Raw genomic sequence first — 16,389 nt, 5'->3', positions numbered from 1 at the left:
AACAAACATCAGAAATAATAATACAGCTATTTATTAATTAGGCCTTTTGTTACACGCCAAGCATATAAAAATCACAGGTAAGGACTGTCAAACAAAACCATATATAAAATACATACAACTGTATATGAATTAATTGCAGGCGAGTAGTCAGATGCAAGCCAAAGAAGCAAAACCAACACAGAAGAAGCTTACCTCAATCTTATGAGGTCCAACGCTAAGGTGGTGTGGTGCCTTGTGTCTTAAAGTCACAGGTTCCAAAGGAACAAGTTACTGACCTGTAACTGTTGTTCTCCAGCATGGGTCTGGCATAGATTCACATGCTCATGAATATTCCCCGTCGTCAGGCCGGGGATCCTTGGTAAAAGAAAAAACAGTTTCACTTTCACTTATAAACTGTCTTTCTCCTATAAATCAATCACTGAGCTCTGCCCCCAGCCAATGATTGCCCTCTCCCTAAGCTCCTTCTCTGGCCGCCATCTGGCCGCCATCTTCAGATTTGGTAGCACGTAAAGTGGCAGTATGACGATAAAGAGCCGCAGAGGGGCAGGATGGAGAGTTTGCATGTGAATCCATTTCAGACCCATGCTGGAGAACAGTAGTACAGGTAAGTAACTTGTTCCTTCTCCAGCATGGGGTCTGACATGGATTCACATGCTCAAGAATAAAGAAAACATAGCAGTACATACATACACAACCACCGGAGGTGGCAAGGCTGAACACAAGCAATTACTCTTACCTCCTCACCAGGCTCACCAAGCAAACAGGTTGTGCAGCACTGCTAGGCCGACACTGGACTCCTCTCTGGAATCCCTGTCAATGCAGTAGAATCTCGTGAAGGTGTGCGTAGACCTCCACCTAGCAGCCCTGCAGATATCCAGCAGGGGCACACCAGACAGGAACGCTGTTGTCACAGCGATGGCTCTGGTAGAATGGGCTCTTGGACGGCCAGGCAGCAGTCGGCTTGCCAAACCAATGACAATGAGTGAAACAGCCGAAGAGCCACCTGGAGAAGGAAGTCTTGGAAATTGACAAGGGGGGTCCTGGGAGTCTCTCTGCCAGACATTAGTCCTGGTTACGAGAGACTTACCCAGAGGAAGTCTTGGACAAGGCCTTCCCATGGTTCACAGGACCAAAGTTCACAAAAAGCTAAGAAGTCATCGAGAAAACTCTTTGTGCGCGCTACATAGAACTTCAGAGCACGTGCCACATCCAGCGAGTGCAGAGTCCTTTCAGCTGGCGACAAAGGCGTTGGAAAAAACACAGGAAACACCAAAGGTTTGTTGAGATGGAATCCCGACAGAACCTTGGGCATGAAGGAGGGGTGCGTCCGCAGCACCACCCTTGTATGTGGGAAAGTCAAATAAGGCCGCTTGCAGGACAGGGCCTGAATCTCACCTACCCTCTTGGCAGAGGTGATGGGCACAAGGAAAGCTGTCTTCCACGAGAGGGGTTTGATGCATAGGCTCAAAGGGGCCCCCCTCCCATACCCCCCCCCCCAAGAGCCGTGTTAGAACCACATTGAGCACCCATGCCGGGGCAGGAGCCTTCGCCAGCGGGAACAAACAGTCCTTTAAGGAACTCCATTACCAGATGGTGTGACCAAAATGAAGACCGTCCCGGAGACCTGGTGTAGTGGGAGATAGCAGCCAGATGCACTTTGATGGAGGCGTGAGCCAGTCCTGCCTTGGCCAAGGACAATAAGTATGGAAGGACCTGCGGAGCTGTGACCCTCAGCGGGTTGATCTTCTGTGTCCGGCACCACATCATGCAGTGCTTTCACTTGCGCCCGTAGCACTTAAGAGTCGATGACAATCTGGCCCTGGCAAGGACCTCTTCGCAGTACGCTTGAAGCCCGTACCGACCGAACTCGAATGCTGCAGGAGCTAAGCCTTCAGGTTCAGCGACCCCGGGTCATGGTCTAAGATTGTGCTTCCTTCTCTGGTGAGCAGGTCCATGACAACTGGCAGCTTGTCTTGTTGGCAACGTCGACAGGCTCAGAAGGTCTGGGAACCAAATCTGCCTGTGCCAAGCCGAGGCGTTGAGGGTCATCTTGCACCGGCACCATTTGAGTCGATTGATGACTCGCAGCAGGAAGGGCAACAAAGGAAATGCATACAGGAATAGGCCTTCCCACGTGGAGAACACCCCCCCCACCATGCTCTTCGGCTGGTAGAACCTGCTGGTGAACCTCTGGCACTCCGAGTTTGTCGCCATCGCAAATAGGTTCATCCGGGGTCTTCCCCACTTGAGGAAGCGACTGTCCACTTGATCCTGCCAAAGCTCCCACTCGTGGCAAGAGCATAGTTCCCTGCTAAGAGAGTCGGTGATGGTGTTCTTGACTCCCGCCAGGTACAAAGGAATGAGGAACATTCGCTGGGCGAAGGCCCAGTGCCACAATTCCTGAGCCTCTCTGGAGAGCACCGGGGACCTGGTTCCCACCTGCTTCCGCATGTAGAACATTGTGGTGGTATTGTCCGTGAAGACCCTCACCACCTTGTCCTTGAGAGAAGGGAGGAACAACTTGAGTGCCGAGAACACTGCCCGCAGCTCCAGGACAATGATGTGGAGGTCCTTCTCCTCCGAAAGCGACAGGTCTCTGGCATCCAGAGAACCCGTGTGAGCTCCCCAGCCTTCCAGGTAAGCGTCCGTGGTGATAGTCTTCTGGTAACCGGGGGGGTGTGGTTTCTGGCAATCCGTGCTTCTGGCAATGTTGGAGTGCAAGCCCCACCACCTTATCACTCGAAGGAACTCCTTGTTGAGGAAAATCTTGTCGGCAAAGCTTCCGGACACCTGGATCCAACGAGCGTCCAGGAACTCCTGAAGGGGTGGTATCCGCAACTTGCAGAGTCTGATCAGGTAGATACACGACATCCTGTCGAACAGCAACTTGATGGTCCTCACCGTGGCAACCTTCAGTGCCAACAGTCGTCGCACCTTGCCCAGAATGGATGCTATCCTGTCTTCCGAGATAGCCGCCAGGCAGGAGACAGTGTTGAGCCTGGATCCAGGAACAGAGTCTTGCGGTGGAATCAAGCAGGACTTCTGATAGTTTACTGAGAACCCCAGATCTGTCAGCAGCCGGACGGTCCTCTGTGTGAGTCGTCGAGGTATGAGTACACATGTATTCCTTGCAGGCGCAGATGGGCCACCATCAGTGCCAGGCACTTCGTAAAGACTGGAAGCTGACTTCAGTCCGGAGGGCAGGGCCTTGAACTGGTAGTGTTTTCCCCTCTACGACGAAGCGCAGGAACTTGGAATGTTTTTTCGTGAATGGGGACATGGAAGTACGTGTCCTCTAGATCCAACGACAGCAGGAAGTCCCCCTCCTCCGGTTGGCCGAGCACGTGCTGCAACGTGATCATCCTGAATTTCTGGGACTTGATGTACTTGAGTCGTCATAGATCGAGAATGGGCCTCCAGCCCCCGGTCTTCTTTTTTACTAAAAAGTATCTGGAGTACTTTGTAGTCCCACAGCCGCTTTGGAACCTGCCCTATCACCCCCTTTTTTGACATGGCCTGCACCTCCAGCAGCAGCTGAGGGATATGTTGTTCCTGCTGAGTCAACGGTGGTATCCGCAGACACAAACTCCAAAGTGTGTCCGTGGGTGAGTGTGTCCAGCACCCATCGTCAGTGGAGATGTTTTCCCACACTGACGAAATTCGACAGCCAGCCTCCCATCAGGGTGTAGGGTTGGGGGCCTGACGTCTTGGCCAGTTCAGTCCTGCTTGGTGGCCTTAGCGCCACCTTGTGAGCCTTGACAATGACAAAGGCCACCTCCGAAGGCCTTGCAACGACCCCTGTAAGCCACCTAGGTCATGGAACAGGAGGGTTGGTGGTACAAGGATGAACCTCCACAGAATCCTTTTGATGATCTGCCGGACTTCCCTTCTGAGGAACAAAAGGACGGACAGTGTTGATGCAGCGTGCCCAGGGCACGGGCCATCTCTTGTGTCGGTCTTGATGGCCTGCAGTGATTTCATCAATTGCCTTTCCAAAAAGACTGTCCCAGAACGGCATGTCCAGGACCTTCGTCTGAACTTCCTGCCTAAATTTGGTAGCCTTCAACCAGCCACAATGAGAGAGGCAGACCCCGTTCCCCACATGGCGGTAACCCCATGTCCGCAATGTCCAGGGCCATGGTGATTGCGTGGTCCAATGCCACTTTGCCTTCCTGAAGGATATCTAGCGCTATAACCCATTTGTTCTCGGGGAGGAAGTCCAGGAGCGGGCCATCTTGTACCCTAACTCCCGGTCATACCTGGCCAGGATCGTAAAGCTTTAGCCGCCTTGACTGTCGTAGCCACTGAGTGGATGACCTTTCTACCCACAGCGTCCAACTTCTGCCCCTCACTGTCCAAGAAACGGAGGCCGAGGACGACTGGTTCGATGACCTCTTCCGTGCAGCCACCGAGGTCACAGAGTCTGGTGATGGCTGTGACGCAGACACTTGGGTGCAGACTCTGCCAGCTGCTATTTCTTCTCCAGCCGGTCTCTTTTCGCTGGAGCTGAGGCAGGGTTTTTCAGCAGCGCCAGTGTTAGGCAAGATTGTACGAAGTACACTTTGGGTGCACTACAACAACCCTACTCCTGGCAATAGGAACCCAACCTTTGGTACAACTCCGTACTACGCAGGTTGGTAGCGTGTTGAGCAGCCAGGCTCATCTCAAGAGGGGTCAATGTGAGCTGTAGGGGAGTTGGACAGAGATTCACAGTGGCAAGTATTCAAATAAACTCTTACCCTCAAGGTTTCTTGATTAAACAATTATTAATTTGTCAGTTACAGTAAGCCTTCTTCAGAAGGGGGTCAATATAATAGTAACACACAAATACACTCCAAAATACACACTCTCAATATTTCAAAATCAGTATGTACCCTTTTGGGATGGCACACAGACACATCCTACACCCTCAGGTGACTTTAGTACCTAGGAAACTGTGGACATTAATATACTACTGTTGGCATTTAGAATCAGACTTAAGAATTTGTCAAAGAGAAAGGTTATTAGGACAAAACAAGAGATCTCACAAATATTCTCAAAGCAGGTAAGTACTTTTGTAAACCCCCCAATGAAAAGTTAGTTAACCCCTTCCTGGAAGGAATACACAACACACTAACAGTGGGAAGAAGAGTTATTCAGGGAGCCAGGCTAGGCCAAAGTCAATTTGGAAGAAAGTCTAGGTGAACTGAAGCACTTCTCAGAGGTAGTTGTTTCAGGGCCTCAGTCGTGGGGTCAAGAGGGAGGACGTCTGGGGACTCCAGCACTGCAGTGGGACGGTCACCGACCGCAACAGGCAATCTTCAAACAAGTGGCATTTCAGTGTTTCAGCTCCTCGCGTCTACCGCAAACAGCAACACTGCGGTTCCTGGCTGTCGAGATGGGCTTTCCTTGCATCTGGAGTCCAGCGCTCTGTTGAGGTGGCTCAGGCTCGGTCAGTCCTGCTTCCTGGGAGTCCGGAGGATCTTCCTGGAGCTCTTGGCCAGCTAAAAAGAAACGCAAACAATCTGGTGTTCCTCTCCCTGGCTATTTGGTTCCAGCAGCAACTGCAGTGGAATTTCAACCAGCTCCGAGAGGATGTCCAGGTGGCTTACTTTGGAGTTGATTGGTCCCACCAACTCAAGGGGAGAAGTCGTCCTTGCAGTGCTTCTCTAGCACAGCAGCAGGGCTTCACCGGGCAAACCAATGGTCCAGGAGTTGCAGCAGGCGTCCTTCTCAAGTTCTTATTCGGATTCCTTCGTCCAGTGGTCGACTCTGCCTTCCAAGTCAAAAAGCATTGCCTTTTATGCAGGTTTCTCCCACTCATTTCAGCCTAGCTTTCAGTCACCCAGCAGGGTGGCTGTCCTCCAAGGACAGCCAGCCAGCCAATCGCCTTTGGGTGCATTCCTGTAACCAAGCACAGGGAGTTTCGGGAACCTCCCTCGCTTCCTGCCCTGCCAGACACGCTGGAGCCAGAGGCAGATTTCAGCACTGAAGCACACCAAAGACAAAATGAACAAAGGGACCAAACCTGGTTTGGTGCCAGAGTAAAACCCAAGAAAGACCTCACAAGCAAGAAAAGGCAATTTTTGACAAAATGGGCATCCATGGGTGCAACACTAGAGCTGAGCATTCAATCTGCAGTAAAAACACACAATGGTAGGAAAATTAAACTACTGCCACCAGCCATTAATTGTAGTGATGGTAACGCAAACATGTTACATGAGCAAGTAGGAAAAGGGGCTACTAAGCAACCTTCCATTACTTCCACATAAAATGGTTTGTACTGCACCTACATAGCAAAAACTGGTAAGTAAAGAAAATGTCACTTCACCACTCTTGAGAACAGTAGGTTACCCAAGAGAAGGTATTTAAACCTTAAGAGAAATCCAAAGGACTTTTGTGGCACTGCACTGAAGGTGCTGTGTGTCAATACAAAAAAAGGTGGTGCCTATGGAGTTTGTCATATTCCAAAACCAAAAGAAACGGAGTCCAAATAAGATAAAAAAAAATACATGAGTGAGAAAAAGGTCTCACTCACTCCGGGATAAAGATTAAAAGTCCTAAAGTACAGCAAAGAACTAGGGGTCTCTAAGGTAGAAGTGAATTAGCACAGAAATGAGAATGCTCCCTAACACTCGTCCCCTCAGACTAAGGGACAGGAGGATTTAATCAACTCCTGGATGAATCTCATAATCCTGCTGGTCATACTTTCTGGAGAGACCATCAGCATTTTGGGGATTACACCCTGACCTGTGTTCTATGATGAAAACAAACCCCTGGAGGCCGATTGAGCACCTAACAATTAAGTTTTCCCCCTTCATCTGCATTAACCATCTCAAAGGTTGGTGGTCTGTCTGAATTACAAAGGTAGATCTATACAAGTATGGTCTAAACTTCTTCAGAGACCACACAATGGCAAAACACTCCCATTCAATTGTTGCCCACCTTGTTTCACGGTCCTTCAGTTTCCTACTGATGGAGCAGATAGGCTGTTCCCTGCCTTTCCCATCCAGCCGATTTAGAATTGCAGCTATACCTGTATTAGAAGCATCTGTCTGTACAATAAAGGATTGGTTGTAGTCAGGAGCTCCGTTAGGCAGAGTTTGTATGCAGTACCCTTTGGGACCACTACACACAACTATGACTACAGGTGTAAGCAAAACCAACCTTTGGTATAAGTCTGTACTACACAGTTTTTGGTAGCAGAGCTGAGCAGCCAGGTTTATCTCAAGAGGGAATGTGAGCTGTAAGGATGTTACACACAGGTCTACAATCACAGGTGTTCAAATCAACACTTCCACTCAAGATTTCTTGGTTAAACACTTATTTATTCAACAGTCAGTTATAGAACATTCACTAGATGGAGGCAGTTAACTATCATACACAAATATACTTCAGTACTACACACTTTAAGTTTCTGAGGCATTCAGACTACTTTGAAGGAGGAGCAACATGGCATTTCAGAATACTTTGAAGTAGGAGCAAAAAGTAATCTGTTTATTCAGAACATGAAAGGTTACAAGTTATTCTTAGGCAGTGCAGATATTTAGAGTTCACCAGAAGAGTCGATTCAATTCAATAGATTAGGCCAAAGTCAATGGGCTAAAGTCTTGGATAGGTAAAGCAGTTCTGGTAATGAAACGGTAAAGTCTTGGAACGGTATCCAGGTGGCTTAGTGACAAGTTGATTGGTCCCACCAACTCAAAGGGAGAAGTCATCCTTGCAGGGCTTCTCTGTCGAGATGAACTTACCGATTCGGACCTGCAACAGGGCTTCACCGGGCAAACCATCAGTCCAGGAGTTGCAGCAGCCGTCCTTTTCAAGCTAGTCTTCGGCTCTTTCGTTCCAGTGGTCGACTCTGCCTTCCAAGCCCAGAGACTCTCCTTTTATCCAGTTTCCTCCCATTCATTCCAGCCTAGCTGCCACTCACCCAGCAGGGTGGCTGTCCTTGCCCGACAGCCAGTCAGCCAATTACGCATTTGGGTTTCCTAGGAGACCAACCACAGGGAGTTTCGGGCACCTCACTCACTTCCTGCCCACCCCAGACACTCGGGCGCCAGAGGCGGTCTTCAGTCCTGATGCCCACCAAAGGCAATGGAACAAAGGGACCAAACCTGGTTTGGCGCGCAGACCAAAACTCTAGAAGGACCTTTCCACAAAGAAACGGCGAAAAAAGAAGACCGGGACCTGTTTTTACAGAGGGGTCTCAGACGCCATCTTGAAAAACATGGCTCCTGCGATTTAACGCTACTGGTGTTCGCGGTCGGGAAAAATCATGGTAGTTTGTTGTAAAACCACTGCCACCAGCCATTTCGAAAGAAAAGGCTAGCATTTGACTGCTACATGAGTATCTAGATACAGGGGATACTAGGTAACCCCTCCAGCACTCTATTGTAAGATAGGGTGTGCTGGGTCTAGGAATTTAAAAATACTAGTAAAGTCAATTTCACTTTACTTACTCTGGGAAACAGTAGTTTATCCCAGAGAAGGTATTTAAACCTTGGGAAAGCCTGAAAAGGTTTCCCTGTGCCACTGCACCGAGGGTGTGCTGTGCAACACATGAAAAGATGATGCCTATGGAGTCGTTTAAAAATCCATAACCAAAGAAAACAGAAGAGTAAAACACATTTCAAAACACAAGAGTGGGAAAAATGGTCACACCCTCCAGGTAAACAAATCAAGTCCTCAAAAACCAGCAAAGTTAAGGTGAAGGGAATTAGCACATTTTTGAGAATTCTCCCTAAAAAGCTTCCAGGACTGGAGCTTAACAAAGGGCTTTCTTAAATCCTTCAAAGGCTGGAGTGCACTCCTCATTCCACCAGATCTCTTTTGGGAATTTGGGTGAGGTGATCACATTCAGTGGAGAAGCTATTGTCCCACAGTTCTCCATGAAGTTCCTATAGTACCCAGTGAGACCTGGAAGGCTCTCACTTGGGTTTGAGTAGTGGGGGTGTCCCAGTCTTGTACAGCTTGTACTTTGCTAGGCAATGGCCTTATTTCACCTCCTCCTACCTCATGTCCAATTTAGATCACTTTGCTCTGACTAATTTGACATTTACTAGCCTTTATGGTCAGATGGGGCTGTTCAAGAGCCTGTAAAACATATCCAAGGTGGTCAAGATGCTCTTCCCAAGTGGGGCTGAACACTGCAATGTCATAAAAGTATGCCATGCAGAAGTCCTTCATCCCATTCAGAACTTGATTCGCCATCCTCTGGAATATATCGGGTGCATTTTTTAGTCCAAATGGCATAAGCTTAAACTGGTAGAGGCCTCCTGGGGTAGAAAATGCAGTTTTCTCCTTGGCATGGTCTGTCAGAGCTATTTGCCAATAGCCTGAGGTTAGGTCAGATGTACTGAGGAACTTGGCTGAAGTTTGTCCACCAGCTCATCTGTCTTAGGTAAAGGATGGGCATCAGTCGTGGTGACAGCATTAAGAGCTCTATAGTCTAGAGAATCTCAACTCTTTGGATCTTGACTTTGGCACTAGTATAACTGGACTAGCCCATGGACTTGTAGATGGCGCTATTACCCCAAGATCAAGCATCTTTTTGACCTCTTCCTTTATGTGGGATCTGACATGGTCTGACATCCTGTAACCCCTGCTTTTGACAGGGAGACTCACCAGTGAGAATCTCATGCTGGTCTCAAGGGGTCAAGCCGGGTGTCAGTGAAAACAGGGAGGCAAACTGATTTAACAGAGCTTTGCATTCCTGTTGTTGTCAGATCTGAAGAGTTTTATCCATTCAATCTTCACATCTGATGGTTGCCCCCTGAGGAGGTCAGATAAGAGATTCACTCTTTGTGATCAGAGGCTAAAAGCAAAGCTTCTAGTTCTGGTCTGGAAACATAAGCTTTTAAACGGTTAGCGTGATAGACCCTAGGGGCCTCCTTGGGATTGCACTCGGTTCCAACAGCAGCAAAGAAGTACAGCCAGCAGGGAAAGGGGTTCCAGACAAGTTCGTCTTGGGGTCAGTTGGTCCCACCAACCCAAAAGGAAGAAGTCGTCCATTCCAGGCTTCTCTAGTCGATCTGAAAGGAACAAGTTACTTACCTGTAACTGTTGTTCTCCAGCATGGGTCTGGCATGGATTCACATGCTCATGAATATTCCCCGTCAGGTTGGGAATCCTCGGTAAAGAAAAAAAAATCAGTTTCAGTTTCTGAACTGTCTTTCTAATAATAAAGAATCACAGGTCTCTGGGTCATACTGCCTCCAGCCAATGACTGCCCTCTACCTAAGCCCCTCCTCTGGCAGCCATCTTCAGATTTGGTAGCACGTAAAGTGGCAGTAGGACCAAGAGAAGAGCCGCAGAGGGGTAGGCGGGAGGGTTTGCATGTGAATCCATGCCAGACCCATGCTGGAGAACAACAGTCACAGGTAACCACCCTCTTCTCATAAGGTCCCTCGCAGCAGCATGAATACCAACCATAGGACCCTCTGCTTAAGATGTATTGACCAACCGCATAATCTGCAATGATAACCGTGCTTGTTCCTTTCTGTAATATGCCTCTTGTTGATACCATGCCTGTAACTAAGCTCATGCAAGTAACAGCGCCTCAATGCCCCTGGGCTGCTTGCGCGCTATACAAATTTAAATAAATAAATAAATTTGGTTCACAGGTCCAAAATTCACAAACAGCTGTGATGTCTTCCGAAAACTCTTCGTTTCACGTAGAACTTAAGCGCTCTAGCTACATCCAGTGAGTGCAAAGTCCTCTGGGCCGGCGACGAAGGCAACGGAAAGAAAACTGGCAACACCAAGGGCTCGTTAAGATGGAAGTCCGACGGCACCTTGGGCATGAAAGAGGGGTGCGTCCTCAGGACCACCCTCGTATCGTGAAAAGTCAAGTATGGAGGCTTGCAGGATAGGGCCTGAATCCCTCCCACGCGTCGTGCAGAGGTGATGGCCACAAGGAACGCGGTCTTCGACGACAGGAACTTCAACGAAGCTGAATGCAAAGGTTCGAATGGCGGTCCCATGAGCCTGGTCAGCACCACGTTGAGCTCCCACGCCGGGGCTGGAGCCTTCACTGGCGGGAACGATCGGAACAGTCCCTTCATAAATTCCTTCACCAGTCGATGAGACCACAAGGATAGCCGTCCTGTAGTTCTGGTGTATCGGGAGATCGCTGCCAGATGTATCTTGATGGAAGCGTGAGCTAGTCCAGCCTTGGCCAGCGACAGTAGGTATGGCAGCACTTGAGGTGCCGTAATCCCTAGAGGGTTAATCTTCTGTGCACGGCACCAGACAGACAGACAGAGAACCTCTTCCACTTATGTCCATAGCACTTGAGAGTTGAGGACGCCCTGGCCTTTGCAAGAACCTCTCTGCAGTCTGCTGGGATATCGTATCCTCCAAACTCTAGTGCTGCAGGAGCCAGGCCTGCAAGTTCAGCGACTCCGGGTCGTGATGAAGAATGGCGCCTCCTTCTCTGGAGAGAAGATCCGCGTCCATCGGCAGCTTGACTGGTGGGGACGTTGACAAGTCCAGAAGGTCTGGGAACCAGATCTGTCTCGGCCACGCCGGTGCAACGAGGATCATCCTGCACTGGGACCTCTTGAGTTGGTTGATGAGACGGAGCAGCAACGGCAACGGAGGGAACGCATACAGGAACAGGCCGTCCCAGGGGAACGAGAAAGCATCGCCCATGCTCCTTGGCTGGGGAAACCTGCTGGCGAACCTCTGGCACTTGGAGTCCGTCGCTGTCGCGAACAGGTCGATCTGGGGTTTGCCCCAATGTCAGAAGAGCCGATCCACCAGATCCTGGCGTAGTTCCTACTCGTGGAACGAACGTAGCTCCCTGCTGAGTGAGTCGGAGATGGTGTTTTTATTCCTGCCAGGTGGAAGGGAACCAGAAACATCCCCTGGGCGACGGCCCAGTGCCACAGATCCTAGGCCTCCTTGGACAGGGCTGGGGATCTGGTGCCTCCCTGCTTCCGGATGTAGAACATCGTGGTGGTGTTGTCGGTGAAAATCCTCACCACCTTGCCCTTAAGGGACAGGAGGAACGATCTGAGCACCCAGAACACGGCCCGGAGCTCCATGATGTTGATGTGAAGTGACTTCTCCTCCGGGAGCCAAAGGCCTCTTAAGTGGAGATCTCCGGTGTGAGCACCACATCCCTCCAGGGAGGCGGTGGTCGTCACTGTCTCCTGATACGCCAGGGTCTGAAAGTCTGTGCCTGCCGTGAGGTGCCCCACCACTGAATCGCTCGACGGAAGACCTCGTTGAGCGGGATCCCGTCTTCGAAGCTGCCCGCCGCCTGCATCCAGCAGGCGTCGAGAAACTCTTGTAGTGGACGCATCCGTAGTCTGAAAAGGCGCACTAGGTAGATGCATGAGGACATCATCCCGAGGAGGGACTTGATGGACCTCACCCTGGCCATGTCTGTGGCTAGCAGGCGTTGCACCTTGCCCAAAATGGCCTTCGTCCTCTCCTCCGACGGAGACGCCAATTGCTCCACTGTGTCGCACTTCGCTCCCAGAAACAGTGCCACCTGTGATGGAACCAGGTGGGATTTGGGGTAGTTGATGGCGAATCCCAGCTCCGTGAGTAGGCGGACGGTCCTCGCTGTGTGCTCGCCGGCAAGTTCTCTTGTCCATGCACGGATGAGCCAGTCGTTCAGGTAGGGGTAGACGTGGATCCCCTGCAGGCGCAGCCGCACCGCCACTCGTGCTAGGCACTTGGTAAACACCCTGGGTGCCGTCTTCAATCCGAACGGCAGAGCTCTGAATTGGTAGTGACGTCCCTGGACTACAAATCTGAGGAACTTTGGTGTCCTTTTAGAATGGGGATGTGGAAGTAAGCATCCTCCAGATTCGACGACGACGATAGGAGGTCGCCCTCCTCCAGCTGTCCCAGCACGTGCTGGAGGGTGACCATCCTGAACTTCTGTGCCTTGATGAACTTGTTTAGCCGACGTAGGTCCAGGATGGGGTGCCAACCGCCTGTCTTCTTTCTGACGAGGAAGTATCTTGAGTATACTCCGGAGCACCGGAGCCTCTTGGGGACAAGCTCGATGGCACCTTTCTTGAGCATCGCCCTTACCTCCAACAGCAGTTGAGGGACGGGATTCTCCTTCCTGGCCATAGGGAGGAATGCAGGGACACTTCAGGAATTCTAGCGAGTGCCCGCGGGCCAGGGTATCCAGCACCCAACGGTCGGTGGAGATGGACTCCCACACGCTGAAGAACTTCGTCAGCCGGCCACCCACCGGGGTGCTTTGGTGGGGGCCCGACACTATGGCCGGTTCAGTCTTGTTTGGAAGTGGCCTTGCCGCCTTGGCCTCATTGACGACAGCGAGATCCTCCTTGTTTGCCGCAACCGCTGTAGGCCTCCTGCGACGAGGAGCGGGCCGCCTGGCGGTACGTAGAGGAGCCACCGCTGGATCCCTTGGAGGCCCCTTGTCTGCCTCCGGTGCTCCGAAAGGGCCGTCGTTGTAGGACTCCCAGGGCTCGGGCCGTCTCAGTGTCGGTCTTGATGGCCTGGAGCGACTCATCTACCACCTTTCCAAACAGGTTGTTGCTGTCGAACGGCATGTCCAACACCCTGGTCTGAACGTCCTGATGGAAGTCCGTCACCTTGAGCCATCCTCGTCATCGAAGGCAAACACTGTTGGCTAACTGGCGAAAACCGGTGTCGGCAATGTCCGTTGCCACCGTTATGGCGTGGTCCGACGCCACCTCACCTTCCTGCAGAATCTCTAGGGCCTCCGCCCTCTTGTCGTCTGGTAGGAAGTCCAGTAGGGGAGCTATCTTGTACCAAAACTCCCTGTCGTAACGGGCCACAATCGCTAAGGCGTTGGCCACCTTAATTGTCATCGCTGCCGACGAGATGACCCGTCGCCCCATGGCGTCCAATTTCTTTCCCTCGCCGTCCGGTGAGAAAGTGGAGGTTGAAGCCGCCGCACCCGCCGCTTTCTTCTTGGCTGCTGCTGAGACGACCGAATCCCGCATAGGCTGGGCCCTGAGGCACAAGGGGGCGGCATCGGGGACCCGGTACTACTTCTCGTACCGGTCCCTCTTGGCGGGCGTCGTGGAAGGGTTCTTCAGGACGGCAAGTCCCTCGTCCCAGATATCGTCGAGTAACAGTACAGCGCGGACTGTCTTTCTCTTGGCCTCCCACCGCTGGTAAGGAAGCCTTCCTTCTTCTGTTCCTCCGGGCAGAACTGGAAAAGCTCGGATGCCCTGGCGATCATGGCGTGGAAAGAGCCAATTTCGTCAGGAGAAGCCCGAAGGGGTGGTGATGGAAGGTCCGTCCCGTCACCACCGTCTTCCGTCCCTGTATCCGTCGCCGTGTCATCTCAGGGGTCCGGCGAGGGGGATGAGGGCTCCACAGGCCTTGTGGGCACGAAGGGCAGGGCAGGGTGGACTCTCTTCCGCTTGTTCGGAGGGCTTTCCGACGGTCCTGGTTCTGGATCCTTCGCCGGGGTTCGTGGTAATCTCGTCCTTATCTCGGTGCATAAGGATTGGATTGCCAACAAAATGGCCGCCGACCTGTCCTGAGGGTCGGGCAATGGCTGCGAAGGCCGGGATGGCTGCTCCTCCACTCGGCCTTCGTCGTCGCCCTCGGCGCTTTCTTCGATCACATCAGCAGGATCTCTCCCGTGGGATCGTACCTCCTCGAACCTCTCGTTGAGGCCCTTCACGGCTTCTACCAGCTCCTCAGAGGCTGAATCCGTGTCCGCCCCCCCCCCCTCTTTTTCCACCGGGGTCTTCACGTGGGTCTTGTTGATGGGCTGGAAAGAGGATTTCCTCTGCGGTGGCAGGGAAACTCTGGGCCCCGAGGTCGCCTCCACTGGCGTAGTCTCTGCCGGCTTCACCAGGGCCACTGCGACTCCCTCGATAGAGGCCTTCGCCGGTTGGATCAGGGCCCTCACCACCTTAGGTGCGTCCTGGGCCTTCAACTTGGGGGAGGGTCACCGCCTCGCTCCCCCTCGGCTCCCTTCGAGATCGACCAGGGCCTCTCCAGAAGCTTACCCGGGTTCTCGGATTTCCTCTTCCCCGAACCAGAGCGTTGGCTCGTGGTTGATGGTGCTGGGGAAGGCGCGCCCTGCCTGGCAGCCGAAGAGCCCGACCGTTCGGCGCTCCTGGTGCCCGCGGACTCATGGTGCTTAGCCTTCTGTTGGGCCCCCCGTCACCGGGGCGCCCTCACAGGACTTTAGAAGACCGCTCTGACCTTTTCTTCTCACCTGCTGGGCCCTTCTCCAGCCAGCTGGCGAGGCGGGTACGACGATCCCTCATGGTCCGTTCCGATAGGTTCTTGCAGAACGCACAGTCTTTCTCCATGTGCGTCTTGTCCTCATGAAGGCAGTAGAGACATCTCGAATGCTCATCCTCCTTGAAAACATTCTGTAACCCGCATCCAGGGCAGTTCCTGAACAGCTTGGATCCGGGCGTCGAGCTTCCCTTGTCCTGGGCTATGTCCAAAGTCGGCATCGGATCTTCTGGAATCCTCCAAGAAGCGTAACTCGATGAAAACTTCACCCTTGAGGGGCATAGAAAACTCCGAAACGGGTCCCCGTTGATCGGAAGTAGGACGGTGGAGCTTGAGGCTCGATTTAACCGAAAAATGAGAATCTCTTTAAAAAAGCGCGAAAACGCAGTAAAAGCTCGAGAGCTATAGCACAAGGACTCCCAACACTTGAACGTGCGGTAAAAATCTGAAGATGGCTGCCAGAGGAGGGGCTTAGGTAGAAGGCAGTATGACCCCAGAGACCAGTGATTGGTTATTAGTAGAAATACAGTTCAGAAACAAAACAAACTGTTTTTTTTTCTTTACCGAGGATTCCCAGCCTGACGACGGGGAATATTCAGGAGCATGTGAATCCATGCCAGACCCCATGCTGGAGAAATTGGTGCTTCAGCACTGCAGCAGGGCTTCACCGGGCACACAAACGGTCCAGGAGGGTGCAGCAAGCTTCTCTTCCAGTTTCTTCTTCGGTTCCTTCGTCCAGTAGTCGACTCTGCCGTCCCTCCAAGAGACCTCTCTTTTTATGCAGGTTTCTTCCATTCATTCGCAGCCAAGCTGCCACTCACAGCAGGGTGGCTGTCCTCCAAGGACAGCCAGCCAATCACCTTTGGGTGCATTCCTGTAACCAAGGAGACCAAGCACGGGGAGTATCGGGAACTTTCCTCGCTTCCTGCCCTGCCAGACACACTGGAGCCAGAGGCGGGTTTCAGCACTGAAGCCCGCCAAAGACAAAACAAACAAAGGGACCAAACCTGGTTTGGCAGGCAGAGTAAAACCCAAGAAAGACCTCAGAAGCAAGAAATGGCAAAAAAAAAAGAAGACTGGGCCATTTTGACAAAATGGGCACCCCTGGGTGCAATACTGCAGCTGAGGATTCTGGAACACGACAGACCCGGTGTTGCCTGTAAAGTGATTTATTTATAGAGCATCATAACA

The 16,389-nt window shown here is 51.8% G+C and overlaps 1 protein-coding gene across 1 annotated transcript in view; it reads right to left on the bottom strand.

Moving 5' to 3' along the window:
- GRK2 (G protein-coupled receptor kinase 2) overlaps nucleotides 1–16,389 on the bottom strand; it is a 474,914-nt gene that overhangs the window by 96,275 nt on the left and 362,250 nt on the right. The gene's annotated exons all lie outside the window — the stretch shown is intronic.

The sequence above is a fragment of the Ambystoma mexicanum genome, chromosome 12, assembly GCF_040938575.1.
Source record: "Ambystoma mexicanum isolate Mex_15411 chromosome 12, UKY_AmexF1_1, whole genome shotgun sequence".
NCBI lineage: Eukaryota > Metazoa > Chordata > Amphibia > Caudata > Ambystomatidae > Ambystoma > Ambystoma mexicanum.
This window is presented reverse-complemented; position numbering and strand designations above follow the sequence as displayed.